General features: G+C 40.0%; 1 long non-coding RNA gene across 1 annotated transcript; it reads left to right on the plus strand.

Moving 5' to 3' along the window:
* Window positions 1-1,230: 1,230 nt before the first annotated feature.
* LOC149431419 (uncharacterized) lies at window positions 1,231-9,000 on the plus strand. The gene is made up of 2 exons (XR_016309271.1): window positions 1,231-2,346; window positions 8,777-9,000. It is a non-coding gene; the product is annotated as an uncharacterized LOC149431419 (long non-coding RNA).
* Window positions 9,001-24,140: the final 15,140 nt, after the last annotated feature.

Here is a 24,140-nt window from a genome sequence, read left to right on the forward strand (position 1 = left end):
CACACTGCTGGTGTGTTTAATTTTTTGACATAGGGTGCTGGCAGATTACGGGCCTCCCATTGCTGCTGCCAGACATGTAATCTGCCATGGGCCCCCGTACCGACTCCTCATGCTGTGACGTTGCAACAAGGTGTAATTCAACCCTACATATGTTAGACCGCCTTTACGAACAGCTAAAGGCCATCACAGATTTCCTGATGTTAAAAGCGGATAAAGGTACTCCCTGTGTAACTTAGATGTCAGCCATTGTCAGCTCATGTGTGACACCTGCGCTTGCTCAGGCCCTTTGAGGAGGCCACGCTATTCGTGAGTCGGCAGGACTATGGGATGAATGAGGTCAAATCGGCCATGGGCCCCCGTACCGCCTGTTCACGCTGATGCTGGTCCCACAGTGTGACTTGGGTCCCTGTACGGCCTCCCATTGCTTCCACTCTGCCATGTACCTCTTTGAAATCTCCTCACACTCCTGCGGTTGTCCATTTTGTCATAGGTTGCTGGCAGATTAGCGGCCTTCCATAGGTGCCGACAGGCCCCATATCGACCATGGGCCCCCGTACCTCCTGGTCACGCTGCTGCTGAGCCCACAGTGTGACCTGGGTCCCTGTACGGCCTCCCATTGCTTCCACTCTGCCATGTGCCACTTTGAAATCTCCTCACACTCCTGCGGTTGTCCATTTTGTCATAGGTTGCTGGCAGATTACAGGCCTTCCATAGGTGCCACCAAGCCCCATATCGGCCATGGGCCCCCGTACCGCCTGGTCACGCTGCTGCTGGGCCCACAGTGTGACCTGGGTCCCTGTACCGCCTCCCATTGCTCCCACTCTGCCATGTGCCACTTTCAGGTCTCCTCACGCTCCTGCTGGTTTCCATTTTGTCATAGGTTGCTGTATGGCCTCCCATTGCTGCTGCCTCCACCGCCACACTGTGGCTCCAAACACTGGTTTTGGCCCCGTGACTGGCCAAAGGAGTGAAGTGTGCAGTGATTCTAAGATCGACGGCACTCATCTGCATGTCATACTGACAGACAGTATTATTTCTCTTCCCCAGCAGACTCCAAGGGCATTTAAATTAAAGGTACAGTGTTCTGCACTAATATTAAGTCTCTCTGAAGCCTAGAAACACCCTTTTTTAAGTTAAATTCACAGCGAATTTATTCGACTTGAATCGAATATTGTCCACGAATTCGCCGAATCAGTCGAATCGAATTTTTCATTTCTTCGCTCATCTCTAATTATAAGCTATCTATTTATTTCTTTGTGTATGGAAATGATATGTCACTCATATGTATATATTTGAATATGTCTAATGGTATTTTGCACCTGGACCATCTATATTTGCCATATATTAATGCCAATTTATCCTTTACCTCAAATTGGTGAAGTATTATCAATTAAGAGATGCATCTTGATCTGGCATAATAATGGAGTCTCTAGATGCAAATATACTGACCAATAGCGGTGGAGAACTATTCTCTGACAGACCGTCAATTACTTGCATGTAATGAGGTTTCGGATTATTGTCAATGTCTGTAACCTGTGCACTCGGAGCGCTTTTTTCATAATATGGGTCCATTCACATCACCCCCTTATTGTGTCACCTTAATTATGGTGAACTAATCAATGAGGCACCGTTGCCGTTTTATGGGGATACAAACTAAAAGATTTTGCTGGTCTACTCCCCTGGGTACTCTGAGCCATAGGCTTTAGGCTCAATTGCGCTGTATATGCGTCCTGTCAGCATGGCTAGTTATGCCACTGCTGACAGTTCTATATATCTATGGCAAAATGGCGCTTCGATGTGCGCGCATGCGCAGTGGTATGGCCCTCCGTAAAATGGCGGCGATCTATTGCGCATGCGCAAATCCCGCATTCTCTCTACTTATTCATTTGGCGTCGGTCACAGAGCTGTCAGCATCCCCTCTGAAGATGTGCCTTAGCACGAAAGGCCTCAGGAGGAACTGACAGCCTGTGACGCCTCTTTATCACCCAGACCACGAGGAGGTCTGGGTGCTTGCTCTTAAAGGGTCAGTAACTTACTTCTTCACCTTTGTATATGTGTTATATGGCACATTGCCAGTGACATTACTGACCTAGCTTTTTAACTACTTCTATTAATAAATATTTGACATACTACACCATGAGTATTTTCCCACTTCTTACCCCCCACTGAGGGGTCGGCAGACACAGCTACATATCATCCAGAGGAGGAACACCTGTACCTGGAAGGAGCATGTGCCTGTGATTGATCCATCAGCCCAGCAGATCGATTGAGGACATCTCTCTCTGTGGGATATCTACATTCGTTTTGATTGGATACGCGTAAACGCGCATTTCCTATGTGCGGTCGGTGAGTGCGCATTCTTGCCATTTCCCGGACCAGATTTCCAGCTGTGTTCACATATTGCCTATTTTGATCATATGAACATTCAAATGTGTGTCTTTAGATCGATCCTCGGTCGAACTTTTGAGGTCGAACTTTTTAACCTGTTATAAAGCGCTGCACTTTGTTTATTTTATTTATACCGAAGGTGGTTGTGATCATCTTCAGTGCTATTAGCTGCTTACTTGATTATTCTATTAGTAGCGCTCACTTTATTACATATTATGCTCTTTGTATTGCTTCTCCTTGTCTGAACTCTGCTGTACAGGGACTGCAAGAGGCTGATACCAGGTCATGTTCTGGGGTGCATTATTGTATATATGTTTAGGTGCCTGGAGTTCATCTTTAAAGTGTACTGGGGCTTTTTCAGAGGTTAAAACACATATTGGATTTTAAAAATGCATATTAGTAGGACAGTAAGTGAGGTGGGGGGGGATCTCTATGACTGTAACAGCAATAAAAACCTGACAGAGTTTCTAATCCTAGAAATACAGAAAGCACTGCCAGACCAAAACCAGATCAAAGGTCGAAGACAATTCTAATTGTTGGTAAATAGGTCATATAAAATGGCCAACATGTTTCATGGACAATAAAATTAAAAATTAGTGAAGCGCTTGTATCACATGAATACAATCATGTATCTCCATATAGTGTAATTATAAATCAAAGTGACCACTATATATAATAAATGTGTGTTGACTCCCTCTAGTGAAAAGAAAAAATAGTGTCAACCAAAATAGCTAAATAACACACATTAGGAAACTAAATATATAGTGCATAAATCAAATATAATGAACAGAATATATATACGTGTAAACAGAATATTGGCCACATACAATGGTGTCTAAATTATACATAAATGATATATGCCATAGGTGAACAAGACAATATCAAAGGTGAAAAAAATATTCCATGCATGTGACTGTGCTTTAAGCTGGAACACACACGTGATCTCCACTTCTAAGTGCAAGTACTCTCCTTCAAATGCCAGCAATGCCTGCTCACCTCCCTTCCTCGACCCACACAGGGCCTCAAAGCAGTTACCACCTCAGTGGTGTATTCCTCTGGCAGACTCCTTATTCCTCCTCCTCTCTTATGCAACTCATAAAAAGACAAGAAAGCCTTCCATAGTGTAGTAAATTTAATAGGCAAAGTTAAAAATTACAAAGTTTTCCACTCACATGCTCCTTTCCATAAAAAAGCGTTTTTCCCAGCCTGTGGGTAGATATGCATGCACCTGGGGGAATCCAATATGGCCACTGTGTCCGGACATACGTCACCAGGAAGTAGACAAACCGACGCGTAGCGTCACGTGCGTCGTGACTTCATCAGGGTTACCGCCCCCTGGTGACTCAATGGTATTTATAGAGAAGAAAAAAAAAAAAAAAAAAAAAAAAAAAAAACCTAATTGGATTCCATTGTGAGAGCGGGCATACGGCGGACATCTTATTAGAGTCCTGCACTCACATACATGAATCTATCCCATATATGAATTCTAGTGCTGGATACCAGATATAAATCTCCATATGTCATATTCAAGATATACACATATAGGAGTAAACAAATTATATATTTAAGCCTATATGAACCACATCTACATCTTTAATGGTGCACTAACACCAAATCATAAACTTTATTAATCATAAATATTAAAACCATTAATCTTAGTGGGCTTCCTTATTAAGTAGATATATATATCCTAAATAAAATAAAAAATAAAAAATAAAAATAAATAAAAATAAATATAAAAAATATAAAAAATAAAAATAAATAAATAAAAAATAAATAATAAATATAAATATAATAAGTAATGGAAAAAAAAAAAACAAAAAAAAAAAAAACAAAAAAACAAAACAAAAAAAAAACAAAAAAACCCCAAAAAAACCAAAAAAAAAAACGCATGAGGGTACATGTTCCCTCATGCGTTTCCAAAAAAAAATAAAAATAAAAAAATAAATAAATAAATATAAAAAATAAATAAAAATAAAAATAAAATAAAAATAAATAAATAAAAAGTAAATCATTAATAAGTAATGAAGAAAAAAAAAAAAAAAAAAAAAAAAATTTTAAAATATATATCTACACGACCATTGTAAATTAATTCGAATGAATGCTCAAAGAGCTCATTAAATACCGATTTAAAAGAACAATTAAAAATGAAAATAAATAAAGTGGCATGCACAAATACCAATAGCTTGGGTTTACAAAAATACATTCGTTATATTAACAGAGTTAAAAAATATAATATGTAAGTTAATATTACCAGAGATATTTTATATGTATTATAAAATTATATTGTATTATGTATTTATATATAAATTGCTGTTACCAGATCAATTTTCTAACATTTAAAATTCAAATTTAAAAATCGCTAATAAAACAGTTGAGATCAAACTCAATATTAAGGCCATGCGGTGCCTGTGTATGCATGGTATACATCCATCTCGACTCTGCCTGACTAAGGGATTTAATCTTATTACTCCCCCTCCAATGACTCACATACTTCTGTATACCCCAAAATTTGAGTCCTGAAGGGTCTTTATTATGCTGTTTTAAAAAGTGCCGGGAAACGCTATGTTTAGGGAACCCCTTTTTTATGTTTTGTACATGTTCCCTCATGCGTTTCCACATAGGCCTTTTAGTTCTTCCTATATACTGATAACCACATGCACATTCAAGGCCATAAACTACTCCCTCTGTATGGCATGAAATGAAATCTTTGATCTTATATATTGTGCCATCATAGTTGGCCTTGAAAGTGTTACATTTGCCGTTTTTTCCTTTGGTTGCTCTACATGCGTAACATTTTCGGCACGGAAAAAAACCTACTTGGTCAAGAAATGTAATGCTCTTCTTTTTGACTGGTGGATCAAGTACATTTTTAACTAGTTTCGTCCTCAGGGAAGGGGCCTTCCTATATATAAATTTTGGATTATCTCCCAAAATCTTATTTAGATCAGGGTCCGTTTTAAGAATAGACCAATGTTTAGAGAATATTTTCTCGATTTTTTTATAATGGACATTGTAGTCTAGAATAATTGCCATTTGACTCTCAAAGTTCTCCTTTTTATTTTTGTCTACAATCAGTGACTCCCTCTCCATATTTTGAACTTCAATTATTCTCTTCTCTATTTCTTTCTCAGGGTAGCCTTTTTTGATAAACTTATCTCCTAAAGTCTTTGCTTGTTTCTTGTACTCTTCCTTATCAGAGCAATTCCTTCTCAACCTCACTAGCTGGCCCTTTGGTATATTATAGAGCCATGGGCGGTAATGGCAACTGTCTGATGGTATGAATCCATTACGATCCACTTCTTTAAAATAAGTATTTGTGTAAATTTTCCCTTGTTGATTCATAATGTTAAGATCCAAAAAATTAATCCTCTCATTATCAAAAGTCCAGGAAAATTTAATATTTTTCGTATTATTATTTAATCCATTCAGAAAATTAATCAACAGTTGTCTACTTCCCTTCCAAATGATGATAACATCATCAATATATCGATAATATGAGATAAGTTCACATGGGGTTTGTTTATAGATGGCTTCCTCCTCCCAGTGGGCCATATACAGGTTGGCAACACTGGGGGCAAACCTTGCCCCCATCGCAACACCCCTAATCTGCTGGAAAAAGGTATGATTGTGCCAGAAGTAATTATGTAAAAGACAAAACTCTAGACACTCCAATGTAAATTTCCTTTGAACTCGTTGGATATCACTATACTTTTCAAGTCCCCACTTCACTGCATCCATTGCTCCATCATGGTCAATAATGGTGTACAGCGAAGTTACGTCTGCACTTGCTAAAATTATTTCTGGATGACCCTCAATTTTTTCTAATATTTGAATTAAATGTTTCGTATCCCGTAGGTACGCTTTAGTTCTTTTAACTACTGGCTGTAGATAGAAATCCATATTTTTTAACTCTGTTAATATAACGAATGTATTTTTGTAAACCCAAGCTATTGGTATTTGTGCATGCCACTTTATTTATTTTCATTTTTAATTGTTCTTTTAAATCGGTATTTAATGAGCTCTTTGAGCATTCATTCGAATTAATTTACAATGGTCGTGTAGATATATATTTTAAAATTTTTTTTTTTTTTTTTTTTTTTTTCTTCATTACTTATTAATGATTTACTTTTTATTTATTTACTTTTATTTTATTTTTATTTTTATTTATTTTTTATATTTATTTATTTATTTATTTATTTATTTATTTATTTTTTTGGAAACGCATGAGGGAACATGTACCCTCATGCGTTTTTTTTTTTTTTTTTTTTTTTCCATTACTTATTATATTTATATTTATTATTTATTTTTTATTTATTTATTTTTATTTTTTATATTTTTTATATTTATTTTTATTTTTTATTTTTTATTTTATTTAGGATATATATATCTACTTAATAAGGAAGCCCACTAAGATTAATGGTTTTAATATTTATGATTAATAAAGTTTATGATTTGGTGTTAGTGCACCATTAAAGATGTAGATGTGGTTCATATAGGCTTAAATATATAATTTGTTTACTCCTATATGTGTATATCTTGAATATGACATATGGAGATTTATATCTGGTATCCAGCACTAGAATTCATATATGGGATAGATTCATGTATGTGAGTGCAGGACTCTAATAAGATGTCCGCCGTATGCCCGCTCTCACAATGGAATCCAATTAGGTTTTTTTTTTTTTTTTTTTTTTTTTTTTTTTTCTTCTCTATAAATACCATTGAGTCACCAGGGGGCGGTAACCCTGATGAAGTCACGACGCACGTGACGCTACGCGTCGGTTTGTCTACTTCCTGGTGACGTATGTCCGGACACAGTGGCCATATTGGATTCCCCCAGGTGCATGCATATCTACCCACAGGCTGGGAAAAACGCTTTTTTATGGAAAGGAGCATGTGAGTGGAAAACTTTGTAATTTTTAACTTTGCCTATTAAATTTACTACACTATGGAAGGCTTTCTTGTCTTTTTATGAGTTGCATAAGAGAGGAGGAGGAATAAGGAGTCTGCCAGAGGAATACACCACTGAGGTGGTAACTGCTTTGAGGCCCTGTGTGGGTCGAGGAAGGGAGGTGAGCAGGCATTGCTGCCATTTGAAGGAGAGTACTTGCACTTAGAAGTGGAGATCACGTGTGTGTTCCAGCTTAAAGCACAGTCACATGCATGGAATATTTTTTTCACCTTTGATATTGTCTTGTTCACCTATGGCATATATCAGTTATGTATAATTTAGACACCATTGTATGTGGCCAATATTCTGTTTTCACGTATATATATTCTGTTCATTATATTTGATTTATGCACTATATATTTAGTTTCCTAATGTGTGTTATTTAGCTATTTTGGTTGACACTATTTTTTCTTTTCACTAGAGGGAGTCAACACACATTTATTATATATAGTGGTCACTTTGATTTATAATTACACTATATGGAGATACATGATTGTATTCATGTGATACAAGCGCTTCACTAATTTTTAATTTTATTTTGCACTTATTGGTATCAGCTAAGTGACAGCAGCTGTATTTTGTCAATTATTCCCATGAGCGCAGGAGGATCCCTTATTATTTATGTTTCATGGACAATACTCCACCTTCATCAGGGCTCAGTGTTACTAAACCCTGGACTCTGCATTCACTATATCCGCTCTCCCCAGACCCCGCATTCACTATATCTGCTTTCCCTGGACCCCACATTCACTATATCCGCTCTCCCCCGACCCCGCATTCACTATATCCGCTCTTCCCGGACCCCGCATTCACTATATTCGCTCTCCCCGGACCCCGCATTCACTATATCCTCTCTCCCCGGACCCCGCATTCACTATATCCGCTCTCCCCGGACCCTGCATTCACTATATCTGCTCTCCCCGGACCCCCCATTCACTATATCCGCTCTCCATGGACCCCGCATTCACTATATCCACTCTCCCCAGACCCCATATTTACCACTACATCTGCTCTCCCCGGACCCCACATTCACTATATCCGCTCTCCCCGGACCCCGCATTCACTATATCTGCTGTCCCCGGACCCTGCATTCACTATATCCGCTCTCCCTGGAACCCGCATTCACTATATCCGCTCTTCTCGGACCCTGCATTCACTATATCCGGTCTCCCCGGACCCTGCATTCACTATATCTGCTCTCCCCGAACCCTGCATTCGCTATATCTGCTCTCCCCGGACCCCGCATTCACTATATCCGGTCTCCCCGGACCCTGCATTCACTATATCTGGTCTCCCCGGACCCCGCATTCACTATATCTGCTCTCCCCAAACCCTGCATTCACTATATCCGGTCTCCCCAGACCCTGCATTCACTATATCTGCTCTCCACGGACCCTGCATTCACTATTTAATGATTCCTGTGTCCTCCCTCAGGAGAGATGCCGATGAAGACGAAAATGAAGAAAATGGAGGGGAAGCTAAAATGGAAGATGTAAAAAGAGCGGGACAGATGAGAATGGTCAGAGTCCCACCTGGGTTCACCCCATTTCGTGTTGCACCAGAAATCGTTTAATCGCGATGTGGAAGTCGTCTGATGTGGAAAATCATTTAGCTAAATGCTCAATGTCTGATAAAAAATAAACATGTCGCATCTATAATTCCTCTCCGTGAATTTTTAAGTAACGTGAGCCATAATGGTCACCCCATATGAAAGAGAAAAATATATTTGAAATATATTTTAATAATATTTTTCCCAAATATATTGACAAATATTTGATATGCTACAATGTTGGCCGTGTTCAATATATTTCAAAATATATTTCAATAAATATATATATACTGCATGTTGAAATGCATTTTTATTACAAAATATATGAAAAACTATTTTTAAAAATACATTTAATATATTGTATGTCTTTAAAAATACAAATGTACATTTTTGGAATGCATTTACAAATACTGTATATGTAAAAATATATGTTAAAATTACTGTTTTATATGTTTAAAAAAATTTGAAGAATATATTTTTCAAAAATATATTTTAAAAAATATTTTTCATATTTTTTTGTATTATATAAAAAATGCATTTCAACATATTGGCCATATTCAATATTTATTTCAATATATATATATATATATATATATATATATATATATATATATATATATATATACTGTACACACACACATATATATGTATATTTATTGAAATATATTTTGAAATATATTGATTATGGCCAACATTTAAATATATTAAAATATATTTTGAAATTTATTGAATATGGCCAAAATTGTAGAATTTCAAATATATGTCAATATATTTGGGAAGAATATTTTTAAAATATATTTCAAATATATTTTTCTTCCGTGTGGGACCTGCTGTATTAAACAAACCTTAGATTATTATTATTATACAGTATTTATAGAGCGCCAAAGGGTTTGCTCAGGGCTGTACAATAGCAAGGGGGACAGATCATAAGACAAGACAGAAACAAAACAACACACGAGGGGTTCGAGGGCCCTGCTCTTTCGAGCTTACAATCTAAGAGGGAGGGGAAAGTGGTACAGGAGGAAATGGCTGTTGGGGGATGGAGTGGTGGGAGGAGTGGAGGAGGTCAGTTGTTAGGTGAGGGTGGGGTAGGCTTCTCTGAAGAGGTGGTTTTTCAGGGTGCGCCTGAAGGTGAAGAGGGTAGGTGACAGTCGCATGGATTGGGGTAGGGAGTTCCAGAGGATGGGGGAAGTCCTTGAGAAATCCTGCAATCGGGCGTGGGAGGAGGAGACCAGGGAGCTAGAGAGTAGGAGGTCCTGTGAGGAGCGAAGGGCACGGGTAGGGTGGTATTTGGGTATCAGGTCGGTTAGGTAGTTTGGGGTGGTGTTGTGAATGGCTTTGTAGCTCAGAGTTAGCAGTTTGAATTTGATGTGCTGGGCAATCGTGAGCCAGTGAAGGGATTGGCAGAGGGGGGTGGCGGATGTGGAGCGGTTGGTGAGGTGGATGAGTCTAGCCGCTGAGTTCAGGATCGACTGGAGTGGGGATAGCGTTTGTTTGGGTAGGCCAGTGAGTAGGGAGTTGCAGTAGTCCAGGCGTGAGATGATGAGGGAGTGTACGAGTTGTTTAGCAGTGTCTGGGGTGAAGAATGTACGTATCTTGGAGATGTTGCAGAGGTGGAGCCTGCATGATCTTGATAGTAATTGGACGTGAGGTAGGAAGGAAAGGTTTGAGTCCAGGGTGACACCCAGGACTTTGGCATGTGGGGTGGGAGTGATGGTGGCGTTGTTAGTAGTGATGGAGAGGATGGGGGGGGGGGCGTGGGGTGGGGGGAAGACCAGGAGCTCAGTTTTGGACAGGTTTAATTTGAGGAAATGGAGCGACATCCAGTCTGACATGTCGTTCAGGAGGTGGGGGATGCGGGCGGAGAGTGAGGGGGTGAGGTGGGGGGTGGAGAGGTAAATTTGTGTGTCGTCGGCATAGAGGTGGTAATTGAATCCGTGGGAGTGTATTAATTTGCGAAGGGAGGAGGTGTAGATGGAGAAGAGGAGGGGTCTAAGGACAGACCCTTGGGGGACCCCTACAGAGAGAGGGAGAGAGGGGGAGGTGGCAGTGTTATAGGTGACGCTGAAGGAGCGTTGGGATAGGTAGGAGGAGAACCAGGAGAGAGCAGCGTCCCTGATGCCAAGGGGGTGCAGTTTAGTAAGGAGGAGAGGGTAGTCGACAGTGTCGAAGGCCACGGAGAGGTCAAGGAGCAGGAGGACAGAGTAATGGCCATTCGCTTTGGTGATTAGCAGGTCGTTGGTGATTTTAAGTAAGGCGGTTTCGGTGGAGTGTAGGGGACGGAAGCCAGACTGTAGAGGATCAAGGAGGTTGTTATCAGCGAAGTGGGCACTTAGGCGATTGTAGGCCAGACGTTCAAGGAGCTTGGAAGTGAATGGTAGCAGGGAGATGGGTCTAAGGTTGTTCAGGTCAGTGGGGTCAAGGGAGGGTTTTTTGAGTATGGGGGTGACGTGCGCGTGCTTTAGAGGGGAGGGGAAAGTGCCAGTGGAGAGGGAGAGATTGAAGATGTGGGTGAGGGAGTGAATGATGGAGGGGGGGTGACTGGAGGAGCTGTGAGGGGATAGGGTCCAGGGGGCAGGTGGTGAGGCGGGCTTCAGTGAAGACCTTAGAGACCTCCTCAGGGGTAGCTGGGCTGAAGGAGCGGAGCGTTGGGGAGGTGATAGTGTGCGGGGCATTAGGCATAGTGGGGGGTAGTGCGGCTATGAGGTCGGAGGAGGGGAGGGTTGAGGGGTTGATGGAGGGCGGGGGGCTGGGTGGAGAGGTAGAATGTGAGTTGACAATGTCCTTACGGATTGCGTCAATCTTGTTTTGCAAATGATTAGCAATCTCGTGTGCGGTGAGTGAGGTACTGAGTGGGGGTGGGGGGGGGGGAGAGCAGGGATTTGAAAGTGGAGAATAGCCGGCGAGGACAGGTGGAGAGGGTGTTGATAAGGGTTACGAAATAGGCTTGCTTGGCGGCGTGGAGGGAGGTGGTGTAGGTGAGGAAGGCGGCTTTATAGAGGGAGAACGCGCGAGGGGATCTGGTTTTGCTCCAGCGTGCGACTGCGTCGTTTGAGACATTTTGTTTGGTCGTTTTGCCAGGGTTGAAGCGGTCGGGGTCTGGTGTGACGCGTGGTTAGGGGTACCAGGGAGTCGAGGGGAGCGGACAGTGAGTCGTTGTACACAGTAGTGGCCAGGTCAGGGCATGACAGAGGGAGGATACTGTCATACAGACGGTCAGCTGCCGGGTGGAGATGGGTCGGGTTCAGATTGCGGAGGTTGCGGGTGATGGTTAGACGCTTTGGGGGGGGGGATTTAGGGAGGGTGAGATGGAGAATGTGAGGAGGTGGTGGTCAGAAAGGGGGAAGGGGGTGTTAGTGAAATTGTGGGGGGTGCAGAGGTGGGAGAAAACGAGGTCCAGGGTGTTTCCATTGGTGTGGGTGGAGGCCTCTGTGCTGTGTGGGTGCGATAGAGGAGGTTAGGAGGAGGAGTTGGGAAGTAGCCGGGCTGTTGGCATTGATGGGGGCATCAGGAAACACAGCGGCTTCAGGTGCCGTGGTAGGCCTCAACCCACTTCGACCCACCGGAGGGATGGAGAGTCCAGGGCCCCTTCAGGGTGTTGGTGGGGACCTCGGTGGCAGCTCGGGGGTCCGGGTGGTGGCGGATGGCAGCGGATGGAGTGCGGGGGCGCTGGAGCTGGCGGTCATGCTGCTGTTCCGGGCGCCATCTTGGATTGATCAAGATATAAAAGAATTCAAGCAAATTTAATCCATAATACAGCGTTAATACCAATCCTATCAGCATGTGCAGTGCAAGAGTTAAAATCAACACATTCTTATAAAGCAAATAATAGTGCACAAAAATACAGTGTAAGAATGTAAAAATTTAAAGAGGTATTAAACCCAAAACTAAAAATGTAACATATTGCAGCTTATCAATCATTAGATGGGATGTCTGCATCCGTTTTCTTTGTCTTTTTCCCCTCTCTGTTTTCACCTGGTGATCCAGTGGGCACCATTCTGGACGGGGGAGCACAAGAGGCACAGCATAACGCAACATTGTCAGTCTAGGGGGAGCGTAATGTTGAATGTATTAACAGGTTTAAATACACTAACGCATTGAATCTGAACTCCAGCTCACACTTTTTTAAGCAGCTACAGCAATTTTTTTTTTTACCTTTTAGGATAAAGGTTCATGACTTGGCCATTTTTTTTTTTTTGCGATACGGCGCTGCGTTACTTTAACTGACAATTGCGTTGTCATCCAACGTCACACCCAAATTAAATTTGCATCCTTTTTTTCTCCCACGAATAGAGCTTTCTTTCTGCAGATTGCCTATGCTTTTTTTATTCTTTGCACGATATATAAATAGTAAAAAAAAATTTGGAAAAAAAAAAATATATATATTTTTGACCTTTTGCTATTAAACAAGTCCGGTAAAAAAATTTTAAAAATCAAATTTCTTCATAAATTTAGTCCAAAATGTATTTTGCTCCGTGTCCTTGCTAAAAAAAATCCCAATAAGTGTAAATTAATCAGTTTACGTGAAAGTTATAGCGTCTACAAATGGCTATATCGATATATACTGGAATTTTTTTTTTTACTAGTAATGGCAGTGATCAGCGACTTATAGCGGGACTGCGGTAGGCATTCTGACACTGGGGGGAACTGACTTGGCGTCACTGACATCCCCAGTGACACCAATACAGTGATCAGTGCTAATAAAAAGAGCCACACTGTCCAACGCGTTTCATCAATGGATAGTCCAGCAGTGTATGGCCGTGACCTTTCATAGTCTTAATCCTACACATCCCAAATACTAATAAAACAATTCACTAACATCATGAAATCAATGCATAGCACAGGCTCTATAAACTGTAGAGAATGCACAAAACAGTGCCAATATGTCATACTGCCCCTCCCTTGTCCCGGCCCTGTTTATACAGTATATAATATATTAGTGCTGTCTTATTTTGCATGCAATTCAATACAGAAATACTGAAGCAAAAATCTGTAGAAAATGGATCTCCTATTGAAAAAATTATATAGTTACCAAGGAATTATTCATTTAAGGGTTCAAGTAGTAGGGATTGCAAAAATGATGATCTTTAATGGAGTTTTAATATAGGTTTCTATATCTAATATAAAGAGATATAAAACAATTGGAAGCTGAGTTGAGGGGTTCTAGGATTCCTGAGCCCATATATAAGGCATTTTTTTCACCAATATCTGGTGAACGCGGTATGTGATTTTAGCACAAACAGGTGTGAACCGTCTTGGAATAAGGACTTTCAATTTCATTCTACTCACTATATTCTATCTTTTGGAGTGGGACTATTTAATTATTATATTTTTTTCTGTATGATTTTTTTTTGTATTATTTAACATTTTTTTGAGTGTTTATTTATTTGCGCTGTTTTGATTTTGGCCCACCCTTAAAATGGATCATGTGTTTGGGACCGCATCTCCCAGAAATTTCTAAGTGTATTTACGGGAATGCTCCTGATTTTGGAGATACTGTCCAAAATCATGTATCCTGTATAAATTCAATTTTCAGGCCATTAAGATGTAAAGAATTTAGATCAAATATTTATTTAATTTCTTTTTTTTGGAAATTTCCCTAATGCTGTTAATCCCTCTCCACTAGATTCCAACTCTATCTTTTCCCCCCCAAAAAATCTTGCATCTCTGTTATGTACCCTTCTGAAATGGAGAGACAAGCTATGATTTTTGTATTCATTTTCTATCATTTGTGTTTTTTTACACCTTTTTTGTGTAAATGTGTTTTTTACGACATTTCTTTAAAGGTTTTTTTTTTTGTTCAACCTATATATTGAAGTCTACAAGGGCATTGGAGCACATAGATTACATGCATCATGTCAGATGAAATAAAATAATACATTTCAGACTCTTTACCCATTTTAGTGGAGGGGATAATTGTCTTTTTTCTTTAGGTTTACAGTACTAGTCCTCTGCCCCCTATACTGTACCTTCCACAGTTAAAAAAAAACTTTTTGATCCAAAAATAATTGTTTCATTAGTATTTTGAATGCATAGGACTGAGACTGTAAAAGGTTAAGGCCATACACTGCTGGGCTATGCCTTGGAAAATCATCCATTGATGAAGTATGTCGGTGGAGTCAGGCAATGTGGCTGTTTCTGTAGAAATTTCAGAAGTGTTGTTATACAGAACGATCGGCTTTTGCTTTGTCAGTAGCGTACCAATGAAATTGACCTCCTGTGGCTACACATCATTTGATTTTATACAATCTGTTACAAAGATACAAAGTGCAATTTCTTTGAATAAATTTGTGATTTTAGCAGTATCACGCTAAGACCAGCCATATATGGGTCGAAAATCGGGTGCAAGTAGCCAGTCTTGCCTAGGGCACAAAATAGTCTAGCACCAGCCCTGATCCCAAATAAGAGCCAAGAGGAGACATTGGGGGTCTTTTAGATCATGTGTGTCTCATTAAGGAGAACCTGTCACCTAAAAATCATCACATAGGACACTTTTTGTCTCCTATGTCATGAAAAAAAAAAAATTAAGCAAAAAAAAATGTATTTTTATTGCAGAAAAATAAAGTTACACCCAAGCACATAACATCCTCCCCCTCACATATACAATCACAAACACATGCGTTGGAGGATACCTATGTGTGAAAACGTCGATTGCGATGCATATCGCCGCACACTCCGGAGAGAGAGCAATAATTCTAGCACAAGGCCTCCTCCTGTAACACTGAACTGATGACCTGTAGGGGCTTTTAAAGCGTCACCTATAGAAAAAAATAGGGTACTGAAGTCTGTTGCCATTTTACGGACGCACAAAAATGTAAGGTTTGACATGCTGGCTAGCTATTTACTCATCTTTTCTACATTACCAAAAATTTGGGTCATTTATTGCCATTGTTTGACCTAAAATTCACTTTAGTGTGTTTTGTTTACCAAAATTTTACGTTTCTTAGATGTTTTTTCGGTTATATCGTGTGACAAAAAAAATTGGAACTACTGCTATTTTTTTCTCTTTGGTGTTTGCTTTCAGAAAATATATATTGTTTTTGGGGGGTTTTGTGTAATCTTCAGGCCTAAAATGTATTTTTTTAGACATGTGTGCAAAAAAACCATGCAAAAACGGCTCCGGCAGCGAAAGGGTTAAATGTCAAAATCAATTAATTCATAATAAAACCACTCATTATATCAATATGGTCTTGTTGTCCTTAATTTTTACAGCAGTGCAGAGAATAACACTCCCAACATGTTTCGTCCAGAGGGGCTTCTTCAGGGATCAATGACCGCTGATAGTTTAGAACTTAAAAAAAAAAACATTGTACAAATAAAGAAACAACAGAAAACACAAAAAAATAAATAATAACAGTTTGTTAAATTAACCACATGCCCTCCACAAGATTTACCCCCCTTCCTGACCAGGCCATTTTTTGCGATATGGCTCTATGTAACTTTAACTGTAATTGCGCAGTCATGCAACGCTGCACCCTAATGAAATTTATGTCCTTTTTTTCCCACAAATAGAGCTTTCTTTTGGTAGTATTTGATCACCTGTGCGGTTTTTAATTTTTGTGCTATAAACAATAAAAGACTGACAATTTTGGAAAAAACTAAATGTAGAGATACCCCCGAAGGGGCTGCTTAACCACCTCACGTCTGGCCCTTGTATATAAATGGCCGAACGGTGGCAGTGCAAAGTCGGGTGGCCATTTATAAACGGCCTCCCTGCACCCTGCTTGTGCGCGCTACCTGGGAACGTGCAGCAATGCGATCCGGTGCCCGCTGTGTCCTCTGGACACAGTGAAGCACTGATTGTCGGATGGGACCTCTGTGTGAGGTCCCGATAATGTGATCACGGATTGGCCAATCAGTGATCACATGCAGAGTAGTAAGCAAGATGTAATTTCTGACATCGTTTACTACATGTGAAATCTGTGAATGATCACAGAGGTCACATGGTACAAGGTTATTCACAACAGCCTTGTACCATGTGACAAGCTGTGACCAATCACAGCTCACTCAGTAGTTCTCAATGGCTGCAAGAATGCAGCTAGAGAGAAGGTGAAATTATTGCTTTTACATCCTTTATGGGTGTAAAAGCAATCAGTGTAAAAAAAAAAAAATCTTCATCACCCCCCACAAGTAGTACAGTGTCACCATGGTGATACTGTACTGCTAGGGTGACAGTATGTAAAAAAAAAAAAATGTAAACAAAAAAATTATAATTACAGTCTGAGTGGAGAAGGGGGGGGCTGAAATCCCTCACTGTGCAAGTGTCAGGGTTCAGAGGAGATGCCAGTCAGCAGGTTACAGCAGTCACAGATAGGATTAATTTCCTGCGCTACATAAATATTTTTTAATTTTTGTTATAAAACATGTCCAATAAAAAATTTTAAAAATCAAATTTCTTCATAAATCTAGACCAAAATGTATTCTGCTGCATATTTTTGGTGAAAAAAAAAATCCCAATAAGTGTATATTGATTCTACAAAAGTTACAGCAGCTACAAACTCTGGTACATGTGCTGGAATTTTTTTTAATTTTTTTCTATACTGGTAATGGCGGCAATCAGCGACTTATAGCAGTGGGCATTATTACACTAACACTTTATGGGAACCAGTGACAATAATACAGTGATCAGCACTAAACATAGACACTGATACTGTTCTAATGACAATGGTGGGAAGGTGTTAACATCTAGGGTGATCAAAGGCAAGCAACTGCTCACCAGGGGCTTGCAAATCGTTTTGTGCTGTTGTAAGCCTTGAACCGGGGTGGGCTCTCCAGGATACAGTGAAGTCACGAACGAGGAAAGCAACCCCAACACCAGCTTTTGCCACAACAGAATTTTACTTAGATGTGGCAAATAAACACAACCACAAATGCTGGAAACATACAATAAATTTACGTACACCCAGCCCAAAGGCTGAGACCCTTGTGCTGCACGGCATGGCGCCTTCTGATGGATGAAGGTAGAAAGTGAAGTAATTTACCTACTGGCGGGCACAAATAAGCTGCCACACCTTACCTGTTATTACCCTAAAAGAGCAGGAAATTTTCCCTGACTAACTTTTTTACCACTCTGAATCATAACAATCTTAATATCAAATTGACTTCCGAACACAGTTACAATGAAATAAACTTTTTAGATTTAACACTTTTTAATGAAGGAACCAGAATTTTAACAAAAAGTTTTTTTAAAGTTACAGATAGGAACAGTTTCATTCCAAAAGACAGTTGCCATCATCCCAGGTGGCTAAATGGAATCGCTAAAGGACAATTTCTACGTATTCGTAGAAATTGTGATAGAATAGAGGATTACATCACCCAAGCGAATACTCTTAAACAACAGTTTGTGGAGAAAAGGCTATAATATCAGCACCCTAGATAAAGAGATTCATGAGGAGGGTAATTTAAATAGAGATAATCACCTTGCCCCTAGGGGTAGTCTAAAGAGTGAAAGATTTTGCCCTTTCATCACTAATTATTCAATCCATTATAAAAGAGTATCTAGAACTATTAAGAAGAACTGGTCCATTCTTAAAAGTGATCCTATACTAGGCGAAGCATTACCCAATTACCCAGAAATCACATTTAGAAAAGCCCTCCCTTTGAGGAGTACTCTAGCACAGAATATCGATAATCCACTGAGACAACTCTCTTTTAATTTTAATCAGAAAGGTATCCCTGCAACCGCTGTATGCTTTGTGTTCACAATGGGATTCACAAAAAGCTTATTAGGAGTTTCCGCTCTAATGTCACTGGAAAGACGGACGATATACAAACAGCAATAACTTGTTATAGCACTCATGTTGTTTATTTACTTGAAAGCGCTTGCGGGAAACAATATATCGGTAGAACTACCAGACGATTAAGAGACAGGCTTAGAGAACACCTAACTAACATCAAAAAAGGATATAAGGAACACTCAGTTTCTATGCACTTTCGGGTTTCCCATAACAAAAACCCACACTGTCTTAGATTCACTGGGATAGATATAATAACCAATCACTGGAGAGGTATCTTTCAGCGTCGGTCAGTTTCGAAGCTTGAAACCAAGTGGATTTACCTATTACGTACTTTGGCACCACTTGGCCTTAATATCGACCTGGACATCAACTGTTACATTGACACCAGTTAATCTCCCTGTTCCTAATTGTACAATCAAATTATTATAATTATGGTTTTTACCATAGATTTTAATGTCTAGAATTATTATTATGCAAATTTAATATATGATAATAGCTCTATTATTACATATTCCTTTTTGAGCTGCCATATACCCAATTAACACTAAAATGGATTTTTTCCTGATTTTCTCCCCCCCCCCCTCTTTTTTTTATTAATAATAAAGTATTATACATTTCTATATCATATAATATTAATATTCACGATAACCTGGTTTATTTGACCGTATATATTGTGACAATACACTGGTCTCTTTATGCTTTGCATCACTATAATTTCTGTGTGTATATGTCACTTCAATATTATAATAACACAAATCATTGCTCTGTTTTTGAATTTTTTCTGAATATTGATTTTACAATATATTTATTTTCCATCAGATATTAATAGAATCATATACTCTTTTGAATGGATGATTCTCCTTTTATGAATATTCCCTTTTATGATTAATTTAGATATTTATATTCATATATTATTTATGTAGAATTTTATATGTTTATCATTTTATTAACTGTGATGCCACCCACTGAATTGTATTTTCTTGTTGTACTGCCAATTTGTTATTTATAGCTGGTTTGCACATGCCATAGAGTTCTGGTGCTTCTGACACCTGTAGTTCTATAACCTACATCAAGTAATTCTACCACCCACACATGGGTCTTGCCACATAATCATTACTGTGCCACTGAACATCATTACCCATCATTAGACTTTTTGCACACGATTTCTGCTTTTATGTATATAATAACTAGGCTAATACACCGTTCAACGGCACGATTTTTACAGGGAGGAGTTAGAAAATTTTTACTGGGCTTCTAGAAAATGGCCGTTGCTCATACGATCTGCGCATGCGCGATCGGACAGAGCTGACGTCACAGGTCCACTATGCGCATGTGCCATCCACAGTATATAAGAGCTGTCACTGAGGGAGGCTAGCTTCCTTTGAAAACGCGCATTAGCACGAAACATGTCAGGAAGCTACCCTCAGTGACCTTACCACGTGGTTTCTTCTATGGCCAGGGGCCATTAATGTTAGCACTCATATCAAGTGAGACCATTTGATGACATCTGAAGGGTTGGCTCCCTCTGGTGGACCTGGATTGCACTTCTGATACCTGTAAGCTTGGTCGGTGTGCTGTAATTCTTGCTGCTGCCCAATAGACGATCCGAATTCCAGATGCCCACTTGTTGATGACCAGGAGTTTATTTTCATCACTCATATGCGCTTTAAATGCGCTATCTGGTTAGTGCAATCCACACCTTTACCTTATCTCACCACTAATGCCACTACTACCAACTTTTACTTTGGATAGACTATTTCATGTCGCACACTTCCATTAATCCTAGAATACTGGATAACCATTTATTTATTCAAGCTAACTAACTGAATATTCATCTATTTAACCCCTAGCCTACAGGGCACTTATACCCCCTTCCTGCCCAGGCCAATTTCCAGCTTTCAGCGCTGTCGCACTTTGAATGACAATTGCGCGGTCAAACAACACTGGACCCATATGAAATTTTTATCATTTTTTTGTGACAGATAGAGCTTTATTTTGGTGGTATTTAATCAGCTCTGGGTTTTTTGTTTTTTCTTAAACAAACCAAAAACCACTGAAAATTTTGAAAAACAAATGTTTTTTTTTAGTTTTTGTTATAAAATTTTGTAAATAAATGATTTTTCTCCTTCACTGATGTGTGCTAATGAGGCTGCACTGATGTGTACTGATAGGCTGCACTGATGGGCACTGATAGGTGGCACTGATGGGCACTGTTGAGGAGGCACTGGTAGGTGGCACTGATGGGCATTGACAGGCATTACTGATGGGCACTGAAAGGCAGCACTGATATATGGCACTGATAGGCAGCACTGTTAGGCGGCACTTACTGGCACTGTTAGGCAGCACTGACTGGCACTGTTAGTCGGCACTGACTGGCAGCACTGATAGGTGGCACTGATTGGTATTGATGGATGACACTGAAAGGCAGCTCAGATGGCACTGATATGTGGCATTGATGTGGCACTGATGGGCACTGGCACGAGGCACTGACATAAGGCACTGATGGACACTGACAGGTGGCACTGCTGGGGTCACACTGACCATCAGTGCCCTGATGATCAGTGTACATGTACCCTCCGCGGAAAGCCGATTACCGGCTCTCCTCTCGAGCTGTCAGCGTGACAGCTCGAGAGGAGAGAAATGCCGATAACCGGCATTTCCCTGTTTACATGTGATCAGCTGTGATTGGACACAGCTGATCACATGACGGAGCCGACATCTTCGGCTCTTTCCGTGATCGGTGATCCGCTGTGTCCGAGGGACACAGCGCACAGTCGATCGCCGCGCTGCGCGCTCCCTGAGCCGTGCATGCGCAGTGAGAATGGGAGGACGTCATATGACATCCTCCAAGAACGAGAGAACCACCTTGTGCCCGTCATATTACTATATGGAGGGCAGGAGGTGGTTAAAGAGACGTTGTGTTTATACATTTTTTATGTCTACGCATTCAAATTATTTTTCATATGATCACTAATGTTTATTTCAAACGCTGCATGTTGTTTTATTCATACCATAGCTCTGTTCTTGCTTCTTGACTGATGATCTGCAGGTGCCGACGAACAACTGCTCACCGGGGGCTTGCAAAACGTTTTGTGCTGTGACCGTTCACAGCTGAAGATCTCCTCCAAATGAAATATTATATGTGTCGCGCTCCTCAAAATATTGTTGGGTGATATATAATATAATATATTATGATATATAATTAAAATAAATTAAATAAATATAAATAAATAAATAAATAAATATAATCTCATAATGATATAATGTGAATTAAATTAAAACATTCCCAGTGCTATAATTAATTGAATTATAAATAAAAAATATGTGTATAATAATGTGAAAAAATATAATATAATGTGCCACAAATCAAATGAGCAAAGAAAAACCTCTTTGATCAATAATAAATATGTGCAAAAATTGTGCATGTGCAAAAAATGCAAATATTGCCCAAAACAGTAATACAAAATTTATATATAATAAAGTGCAATACTCAATTAAATATGAAAAAATAAATAATAATAAAAAACTGTGCAAGTAATGTATTGTAATCACTCCACTTGTGCAACCTGAAACGGTGATTAGGACTGTATACTCCTAATCCTTATTTTAGCTGAGATATAAACGTCCCAATCTATGCAGATATATAGAAAGTCTATTGCTGTTACAGTAGACTGTGATGTTGCTTTCCTTCCACTAGATGGCCTCCCAGTTCCTTCCGAGTTATGAGGGCTGGATGGATAGATATAGGTATTTCCCCTCCTGTAGTATGGGGTCTATCTCCTATTTCCTCTTCCTCCCCTTTTGCTCCTCCGATTTAGGCCATGAAAAAGAAGAAAAATCCCCACATGGTGCTTATATCCTTTAAAAAGGTTTTAATGTGTCTCCTGACAAATTCAAACTCACATTTCCACAGATCAATACAGAGCGTTTTTTTAAAATTGTGTGCCCGCGCACAAAGACAGTACTCGCCGTTCCTCTGGTAATGGCGTCGTGACGTCAGAGCCCCTCCCCTACGCGTTACGCCACAGGGTCACGTGGCTTCCTCAGGGGGAAGATCTCCTCCAGTAGCATGCCTGCGCCCTTGTGTGGAGGAAGTTCAAAATGACGATCTGCAGGTGTCAACGAGCATTTGCTCACTAGGGGATTGCAAATCGTTTTGTGCTTTGACAGTTCACAGCTGAAGATCTCCTCCGGTGGCACACCCGTGCCCCTGTGTGGAGGAAGTTCAGAATTACATTTATTTACGTGATTTTGCACAGGAATGCCACCCTGTAGCAGTAAAACTGCTATAGGGCTGATGGAAAGTGGTTAAACATCTGCAGCTATGGCCAAGTCCTGCCTACACCATTACTTATCATGTATCTATCGGAAAGAGAATTACCCCTCAGATTATTCACAGACTAAAAGTCCCCAATTTATCTCCTTTGGTAAAATTAGGTGAAGTGGGTGGGTGTCAGGGCTCCGGCTATGACCAGAGGTGTGTGGACTGACTCAGGGAAACGCAGGCATCGGATATAGTATAAACAATATAATTTCTTTAAGACTAAACAATACATAAACGCAGTGCAAGACTAAACATAAACACAGTGCAAACAAACCAAACCAAAACCCCCAACAGATAACAAAAGAACAATACTAAGCGTAGTCGAGCAGGCCGGGTCGGTAGCAAATGGGCAGGCAAGGTACAAAGGAGCAGGCAGAGCGTAGTCAGACGGGCAGGAGTGAGCCTCTGGTTGCTGAGAGCACCCGCTGGCCAGTCCTGGTACTGCAACCCACAAGGCAGGTGAGTCTCACCACTATTGGCGAGTCCATTCCTGACAGTGGGGTTTGTTATGCGTTGGTTTTTAACTTTCTACACTCTGACACTGCGGGGGGGGGGGGTTGTTTTTTGCTTTATAAGATGAAGTGTGTTGTGTTGATTTCAACCTTGGCATTGCACACGTTGATGGGATTGGCATCAGTGCTGTATTTAGGGTTCATTTAGCTTTAATTCTTTTATATTGAAGGTTATTTAATACAGACGATGACCATTCATGGTTTCACACATTGCTTAAGTAAATGAAGAGCGCAGGATTACTTATATTGCCTTTTTATTTTTATTTTAAAGACATTTAGCATTTGCTAAATGATGTTCCGCATCAGATGACTTCCAATTCAAGGTGCTGGGTTACGTAATGGGGGAACACCATTTTCTGTTCTCATGTAGTGATTACTTTGAAGAATCGTTTGGTGGATAAGGATAGTTCTTTGGACTTTTCCTGGGGCTATACACCTATTTTTATTTATTTTTTATTTTTCTTTTACTCATATTTTTTCACCTATATATTTATGCGCTACTGGATCACTTATGGGTTACGTAATAGGCTGAGCCCACCTACATGTTTTTTTTTACGGCTTTCACATTAGCTTCCCCTCCATTCTTCATTTAGCTTGAATTCCTTCATATCGAAGGGTATTTGATACAGAAGCTGACCATTAATGGTTTTACATATTGCTTAAGTAAATGAAGAGT

Source organism: Staurois parvus, unplaced genomic scaffold (genome assembly GCF_062004578.1).
Source record: "Staurois parvus isolate SC_StPar_1 unplaced genomic scaffold, SC_StPar_1.0 ptg002269l, whole genome shotgun sequence".
NCBI classification, from domain to species: Eukaryota; Metazoa; Chordata; class Amphibia; order Anura; family Ranidae; genus Staurois; species Staurois parvus.